The following is a 9,536-nucleotide window of genomic DNA, read 5'->3' as shown; positions in this document are numbered from 1 at the left end:
ACCCCTGGACGTTTCGGGCTCACTCCTTTTGAAATTCTGTATGGAGGACCTCCCCCTTTAATAAAAGCTGGTGGAACATTGGTTTCCGACTCTGACCCTGTCTTACCCTCCTCTTTGCTTATTCATTTAAAGGCCCTAGAAGTGATTAGGACCCAGATTTGGGACCAACTGAAGGCAGCCTATACCCCAGGGACCACCGCAGTACCCCACGGGTTCCGAGTTGGAGACAAAGTCTTGGTCAGACGGCATCAAACCGGCAGCCTCAAGCCACGGTGGAAGGGACCCTATTTGGTGTTACTGACAACCCCTACTGCGGTAAAAGTTGACGGGATTGCCTCCTGGATCCACGCCTCCATGTCAAGAGGGCCGCCAGTCAAGATGAAGAAAACCATGAAGACAATTGGACAGTGGCAGCCACTGACAATCCTCTTAAGCTTCGTTTGCGCCGCAGGCGCCACCCTGAGCCTAGGGAACCATAACCCTCATGCTCCAACTCAACAGTCTTGGGAAGTGCTTAATGAGGAGGGAAACATTGTGTGGGCAACCACTGCAGTCCATCCCCTCTGGACTTGGTGGCCTGATCTCACACCTGACATCTGTAAGTTAGTGGCAGGATCCCCCAAATGGGACCTCCCTGATCATACCGATCTTAGTAACCCACCCCCTGAAGAGCGGTGTGTCCCAAACGGGATAGGGAGCACATATGGGTGTTCGGGGCAGTTTTACCGAGCTAATCTTAGAGCTGCACAATTTTATGTTTGCCCTGGTCAGGGTCAGAGCAAAAGGCTTCAACGAGAATGTGGAGGGGCATCAGATTACTTTTGTGGTAAATGGACATGTGAAACGACAGGGGAAGCTTACTGGAAGCCCTCCTCTGACTGGGACCTAATCACCGTAAAACGAGGAAGTGGCTATGATAAGTCAAACGAAGGAGAAAGAAACTCCTATAAATATTCAGAAAATGGGTGCGCTTTTAAAAACAGCCCCCCAGGACCATGCAAAGGTAAATACTGCAACCCTCTACTTATAAAGTTCACCGAGAAAGGGAAACAACACCGTCTAAGTTGGCTTAAAGGAAATAGGTGGGGTTGGAGAGTATACATTCCACTAAGAGATCCTGGGTTCATTTTCACGATCAGGCTGACAGTGAGAGACCCGGCGGTGACACCCGTTGGGCCCAACAAGGTCCTTATAGAACAGGGCCCCCCAGTCGTACCGGCTCCCCCAAAGGTCCCAGCCGTACCAGCTCCACCAACTCCACAGCCCAACATAGTGGTACCCTCCCTAGGGACTAATACTCCCCTCATAAAGCCTACCTTGGCTTCCCCACCGCCCCTAGGTACAGAGAACCGTCTGGTCAGTCTAGTCCAGGGAGCTTTTTTAGCTTTAAATAGAACTAACCCTAATATGACTCAATCATGCTGGTTATGCTATACCTCTAGCCCCCCTTATTATGAAAGAATAGCTCAGATCAGGACTTATAATATTACTTCAGATCATTCTCAATGTCTTTGGGGAGAAAACAGAAAGTTGACTCTAGCAGCAGTTTCAGGAAGAGGGCTTTGTTTGGGCCAGATACCTCAGGATAAAGGGCACCTCTGTAATCAGACCCAGAACAACCAGTCTAGCAAAAGTGGTCAGTATCTAGTGCCCCCCTTAGACACAGTATGGGCTTGCAATACCGGTCTCACTCCTTGTGTGTCTATGTCTGTTTTTAATAGTTCCAAAGATTTCTGCATTTTGGTTCAGCTTATTCCTAGACTCCTGTATCATGATGATAGCTCCTTTTTAGACAAATTTGAGCATCGGGTCCGCTGGAGAAGAGAGCCCGTTACCTTAACTTTGGCAGTTCTATTAGGATTAGGAGTAGCGGCTGGAGTAGGTACAGGAACCGCTGCCTTAATTAAGACCCCCCAATACTATGAAGAACTACGTGCAGCTATGGATGTTGATCTTAGAACTATAGAACAGTCTATAACCAAATTAGAAGAATCTTTAACTTCCCTGTCCGAAGTGGTGCTACAGAATAGAAGGAGATTAGACTTATTATTCCTTAAAGAAGGAGGACTCTGTGCTGCCCTAAAAGAAGAATGTTGTTTTTATGTCGACCATTCAGGAGTAATCAAAGATTCTATGGCCAAACTTAGAGAACGCCTAGATATACGTAAAAGAGAAAGAGAAAGCCAACAAGGATGGTTCGAAAGCTGGTTTAATAAGTCCCCTTGGCTCACCACTCTCCTCTCCACCATAGCAGGACCTTTGATTACTCTTATGCTTTTGCTTTCTTTTGGCCCTTGCATCCTTAATAAGTTAGTAGCTTTTATTAGAGAAAGGATAAATGCAGTACAGGTTATGGTACTAAGGCAACAATATCTGTTCCTTCAGGAGGTTGAAAACTCGCTCTAAGATTAGAGCTATTTCCTAAAAGGAGTGGGGAATGAAGAATAAAAAATTACTGAACTCTTCCTCACCCCAGAGCTCGACCCCTCCCACCTAGAGAGTGTTCCCAGAACACTCCTGAACTCTTCATCCTAGAATGCATTCCTGAACTCCTCACCCTAGAGTTCGAACCCTCCCAACTAAAGACTGTTCCAAGAACATTTTTGAGATAAGGGCCTCCTGGAACAACCTCAGAATGAACCGGGTACATTGCCAAATAATAGGACATGACCCCTTAGTTACGTAGAATCCCTTGGCAGAACCCCTTGTCCCTTGGCAGAACCCCTTAGTTATGTAAACTTGTACTCTCCCTACCCCGCTCTCCCCCCTTGAGTTTTCCTATATAGGCCTGTGAAAAATTTGGCTGGTCGTCGATTCTCCTCTACACCACTAGGTGTATGAGTTTCGACCCCAGAGCTCTGGTCTATGTGCTGCTTTCATGCTGCTGCTTTATTAAATCTTGCCTTCAACATTTTGAGTTCGGTCTCAGTGTCTTCTTGGGTCCGCGGCTGTCCTGAGGCTTGAGTGAGGGTCTCCCTTCGGGGGTCTTTCAATCAGTGCAACTACCATTCACCCCACATAACCACCATACATATAAGGGGCACTGCCCAAGGTGGAAGGGAATCAGGAACACTCCTACAAAAAGGAAGGGGGGCCCATCTAGGTTGGGAGAGTATAGTGCCATTGCCCTCGGATATACTGGCAGGCCACACCCCTCGAATCCAGGTAGCATTAGCTTTAGTAGATACAGCTGAACACAATCACCCATTTGTGAAATATTTTTAATCATCTGATGTCACAGCAATCCCCTTAGCTGAAGCAGCATAGAATAAAGGCAATTGTAGCGAAGCATTAGATGTAAAGAATTGAGGAAACACTTGAATGCGTCAATGGCATGGGCCTCAGGAACACAGACATAATTCCCCAATGTAGCTCTTCAGTTCTCACTAGTGGGAGCATTCCCAGCCACAGGAACATCCATGTCCTCATAGCTCTGCTTGTTTTGAATTGCTCTGGTCAGCCGTTCTGGGACCCACAGCTGTTGTCGGTGATCCTGGGGAAACAAACAAACAGACCCTCTCTCCCAAACCAATTGAGAGCGCTCCTCTCTTACCTGATTCAGCGCCTCATTGCCTCTCTGAAGTTCTGCAACACCGTCAACACCGGTGGGCAATGATTTCCACACCCTTATGGCAATCTGATTCACCTGCTCAAACACCTGCACTGGATATCCTGTCTGTTGTTGTGCAAAGCGACCTTGACCAGGCAGCATATCCCTATCCCATCCTGGATTTCCTGCAGCAATGTTAGCCACTGCCTGTTCATTTGTAAATTCAATAAGGAAGGCTTTCCAATCTAAATACTGCCCAGGTGAAAGGCATGCCTTCACCAAGACTGCCCAATCAGACAGTGTTATGCAGTGTCTATTCAAGGCCTCTACTTGAGCCACAGTATAGGAGGCAGTTAAGCCGTACATCTGCACAGACTCAGCCAAATTCCTGATTACTTTGAAATCTAGAGGCTCATGATATCTCTGCCCTGCTTGGTTGGTGAAAATAGGACATCCCAGCAAGGAGAATCTAACCTCTCTCCAAACCTCAGGACAGAAGGTCCGTCTATATGCGGCTGCCGAGGAGGCATAGGCAGGGGGTGCAGAAGCTAATTCACCTTCCTCCTCCACCTCGGCTTTTATTTTGTCCTTTCTGTCCACCTGATAACACTGTGTCTCCTTTTTCTTTTTACTTTTTAAGCCCTTCTCCTCTCTCGACATACTCTCTTGTTGCTCTATAAGGATTTTCTGATCTGTCTTGACTGCCTCTCAATTCAAACAGTAACAGAATACATATATCAGAACAAACAAGACCAAAACTATCAGACATACCCACAAAGGGTCAATGGGAGAAAAAAGCATAACTACACAGCGAGGATCTATTGATCACTACACTGAGGTTATCACAGTTCCTTAACTTGTCCCAAAGCCGGGAATCTTAACTTGTCCCAAAGCTGGGAACCTTAACTTGTCCCCATGGTTTCACTTTGTGCCTGCTTCCTGGCAACTTTATATTTGCCTCTGTTTTATCCAAGGTCATTCCCAAACTCCTGGGTTACTTTTTGCCTGCTTCCTGGAAACTTTATACTTGCCTCTACTTTATCTGAGGTCCTTCCCAAACTCCTGGGGTCATAAGTTTCACTTACTGCAAATTTACCCTACCGGCAAACACTGACTGCTGAAAATTCTGAACTCGTTGGTGGGGGAGTTGGTTCCTCATACGGGCCACCAATTGTCCTGTCCACTCTCGACCAGCAAGAACGACACAACCACCAGTCCTTCTAACAGCAGTTTATTCAGCAAATTTCAGTCTTTATCTCTCTCGCTTCAACTTTCTCTCTCATCTTTCTTTCTCTCGTCTTTCTTTCTCCCATCTTTCTCTCTCTAACCCGGGCCTCTCACTCTTATATACTCTCAGCCCTCATCCACTCACGGCAGGCCACTTCACCTCACCAGGCACGCAGCTTCAGCTAATCAGGGCAGCAGGGGCATGTCTCCACCAAAATGGATTCGCCAGTATCCTGGTGCACCTGCACAGCTCTCAAAATGGTTGTGGCTTATTTTCAGGTGTATGAGGAAGTCAGGTGCAAGTCATAAGACTTAGCTGCAGTCCCTGGCACCTTCTTGGTACTGCTGCCACACCCACTCCTCACACAAGGGGACACAAATTGGAAAGGAAGAAGTCAAAATATCACTTTTTGCAGATGATATGGTAGTATATATAAGTAACAGTAAAAATTTCACCAGAGAACTCCTAAACCTGATAAACAGCTTCAATGAAGTAGCTGGATATAAAATTAACTCAAACAGGTCAATGGCCTTTCTCTACACAAAGCATAAACAGGCTGAGAGAGAAATTAGCAAAACAACACCCTTCACAATTGTCTCTAATAATATAAAATATCTTGGCATGACTCTAACTAAGGAACTGAAAGATCTGTATGATAAGAACTTCAAATCTCTGAAGAAAGAATTGAAAGAAGATCTCAGAAGATGGAAAGGTCTCCCATGCTCATGGATGGGCAGGATCAATATACTAAAAATGGCTATCTTGCCAAAAGCAATCTACAGATCCAATGCAATCCCCATCAAATTTCCAACTCAATTCTTCAATGAATTAGAAAGGGCAACCTGCAAATTCATCTGGAATAACAAAAAACTTAGGATAACAATAACTCTTCTCCATGATAAAAGAACATCTGGGGGAATCACCATGACCAACCTAAAGCAGTTCTACAGAGCAAATGTGGTAAAAACTGCATGGTAGTGGTATAGCAACAGACAAGTTGACCAATGGAATAGAATAAAAGACCCAGAAATGAATCCACACACCTATGGTCACTTGGTCTTTGACAAGGGAGCAAAAACCATCCAGTGGAAAAAAAGACAGCATTTTCAACAAATGGTGCTGACACAACTGGTGGTTATCATGTACAAAATTGCAAATTGATCCATTCCTATCTCCTTGTACTAAGGTCAAATCTAAGTGGATCAAGGAACTCCACATAAAACCAGAGACAGTGAAACTTATAGGGGAGAAAGTGGGGAAAAGCCTCAAAGTTATGGGAACAAGGGAAAGATTCCTGAATAAAACAGCAATGGCTTGTGCTATAAGATCCAGAATGGACAAATGGGACCTCATAAAATTGCAAAGCCTCTGTAAGGCAAAAGACACCATCAATAAGACAAAAAGGCCACCAACAGTTTGGGAAAGGATCTTTACCTATCCTAAATCAGATAGGGGACTAATATCCAATATATATAAAGAACTCAAGAAGGTGGACTCCAGAAAATCAAATAACCCCATTAAAAAAATGGGGCTCTAAGCTAAACAAAGAATTCTCACCTATGGAATACCAAATGGCTGAGAAGCACCTAAAAAATTGTTCAGCATCCTTAATCATCAGCGAAATGCAAATCAAAGCAACCCTGAGATTCCATCTCACACCAGTCAGAATGGCTAAGATCAAAAACTCAGGTGACAGCAGATGCTGGCAAGGATGTGGAGAAAGAGGAATCCTCCTCCATTGTTGGTGGGATTGCAAGCTTGTACAAGCACTCTGGAAATCAGCCTGACTGTTCCTCAAAAAATTGGACATAGTACTACTAGAGGATACAGCAATACTTCTCTTGGGCATATATCCAGAAGATGTTCCAACTGGTAAGAAGGACACATGCTCCACTATGTTCATAGCAGCCTTATTTATAATAGCCAGAAGCTGGAAAGAACCCAGATGTCCCTTAACAGAGGAATGGATAAAAAAATAAAATGTGGTACATTTAAACAATGGAGTACTACTCAGCTATTAAAAAGAATGAATTTATGAAATTCCTAGGCAAATGGATGGACCTGGAGGGCATCATCTTGAGTGAGGTAACCCAATCAGAAAAGAACTCACATGATATGTACTCACTGATAATGAATATTAGCCCAGAAATTTAGAATACCCAAGATACAAGACAAAAGCTGCAAAACACATGAAACTCAAGAAGAATTAAGACTAAACTGTAGACACTTTGCCCCTTCTTAGAATTGGGAATACAACACCCATGGAAGGAGTTACAGAGACAAAGTTTGGAGCTGAGACGAAAGGATGGACCATCTAGAGACTGCCATACCCAGGTATCCATCCCATAATCAGCCTCCAAACACTGACACCATTGCATACACTAGCAATATTTTGCTGAAAGGACCCAGATATAGTTCTCTCTTGTGAGGCTATGCTTTGGCTCATCAAATACAGAAGTGGATGCTCACAGTCAACTATTGGATGGATCACAGGGCCCCCAATGGAGGATCTAGAGAAAGTACCCAAGGAGCTAAAGGGGTCTGCAACTCTATAGGTGGAACAACAATATGAACTAACCAGTACCGCCCCCCCCCCCCCGGATCTCGTGTCTCTAGCTGCATATGTATCAGAAGAAGGCTTAGTCGGCCATCATTGGAAAGAGAGGTCCATTGGTCTTGCAAACGTTATATGCCTCAGTACAGGGAAACACCAGGGCCAAGAAGTGGGAGTGGTTGGGTAGGGGACTGGGGAGGGGTATGGGCAACTTTTGGGATAGCATTGGAAATATAAATGAAAAAAATACCTAATAAAAGAAATTTCAAAAAAAAAAAAAGAAAAAGAAAATATTTTCTGTCTGGATGATGTCTGTGAATCATATCAGATGATCATAAATGTTTACAAGTCTATGATATATTGCCAAACAAATGATGAAACTTGTCTTTGCTCCTATTTATATTTTTGAAAATTAAAATAATTTTGTATATTGTATTTATATGTTTTCAATATGTTAGATTTTGTTAAAGATATCTAAATATATAAACACAAGTCAAGCATTTCCTTTACTAAACTCAGTAGAAACCATATTATTAAATGGCAAATATCTTCAAAAAAGTATTTTTTAAATTGAATTCATGTTTAATAACTATAGGCACTATTCCCCTCCCTTTTCCCCACCCAGGTAGCAACAGGTGTTGCTACCCCCAGCAGTGAGCACAGCAGTCCCAAGAGTGATTTCAGAAAATAACAAAGGACCCCAGAGCAAGGCAGTAGTGCCCCTCACCCCACAAAGACACCAAATTTCAAGATACACACACACACACACACACACACACACACACACACATATATATATATATATATATATATATATATATATATATATATATATGCATGCATGCCCTGCGAGGCAGAGAGAGAGACACTTGGCAGAATACTGGAGAGAGGGGAAGTCAACCCCAAGCTATCCTGCCTCATCAGCCACTCAGTCATGACACAGTGCACTACACGCATCCACTGCCACTGCTGCTGCTGCCCCCTCCAGTCCAGGCGGCTGGCTGGCGAAGCTATCCAAATATCCAAGTCCCCTGCCCCACTTGCCATCAGTTGTGACCAGACTAGTCGTCTGCAGCTCCAGAAGCTAATTGAAGAATGCTATGAGAGATTTAAGGGCCACACCCCTGCCCTGCTCTTCAGCAGGGTCCTTGCTGCTCTTCCAGCTGTAGAGGGCGTCTTCCTTCACCATGTCCTCATCTTATAGAGCATCGAAGAACATTCAAAGCAGGCTGGCAGGCTGTTCTAAGGTCATTTGTCAAGAGGGCTCGAACTAATGTATTCAATGCTATCTGCTGCTCATTCAGGTTGGCCTCTATCCAGTCAAACCCACGCTGATTACTGCCGCCATCTTTTAGCAGCTTCCTTAGCTACGTAAGAAGCTCCTTGAAGGCAAGTGTCCTCTGGCCAGGAGCTTCATTCTTCTCCCAAGGTATATTCCACCTTCTTTTCAGCCACAAATGAGCCAATGTCTTGGCCCTCTGCTAGAAATTCCCTCCAGTTCAGCCCAGCCTCTTACCACAGCATCCTCGCCTTTTTGGCATCCTTGCTCTGACATAAGAGACCCAGGATCTCCTGCAACAAAGAAGTAGCTTTGCCCATGGGTCTCTGAGGCTTTCCGGTGGGCACCCCATCTTCCTGGATAATAGGTGTTATCAGTTTTGTCAAGTAAAGCCATACATGAGGGATATCAATTTCCAGGTCCTCAGCCTATTCTAGTGTTTCATACAACCATTGATAGTACTGAGCATTAGAGAGCAGTTAGTACTGCAGTTGTCCCTTATGCTCACAAGCAATGGTACTATGCTCCAGCGTGGACTTGATGCTGAGCCATATAAAGATGAAGAGCAAGGAGGGTGAAGCTAGGCTCCTGGACACACTGTACTGCCTCCTTCATGCCATTGATATGGGGATATTCCTCAATGATGGCCTTAGATTTCTTCTCCACCTCATCCACAGAAAGCATGGCCTTCTGCAAAGCCCTGCAGGCTCACTGGAGGCAGAGTGACGTCTGCATTACAGGATCCCGACCATAATCCTCTGTGAAGCTAGCTGCCTTCAAGAAGGTAGTTTTGTTGTTGTTGTTGTTAATCTCCTCATAACTGAGACTTAATGCAAACAAGTAGTTGCTTACAAAATTGCTTTGTCTTCCCAATGCTTTGTGCACTGCTATACTGTTCTTGCTGAGATCACACATAAACTAGCAT

At 44.5% G+C, this 9,536-nt stretch overlaps 1 pseudogene; it reads right to left on the bottom strand.

The window, feature by feature from the left end:
- On the bottom strand, positions 8,191–9,289 carry Gm13517 (predicted gene 13517; annotated as a pseudogene).

Source organism: Mus musculus, chromosome 2 (assembly GCF_000001635.26).
Source record: "Mus musculus strain C57BL/6J chromosome 2, GRCm38.p6 C57BL/6J".
Taxonomy (NCBI): Eukaryota; Metazoa; Chordata; class Mammalia; order Rodentia; family Muridae; genus Mus; species Mus musculus.
Note: the sequence above shows the minus strand (reverse complement) of the source record. Positions and strands in the feature narration are given on the sequence as shown.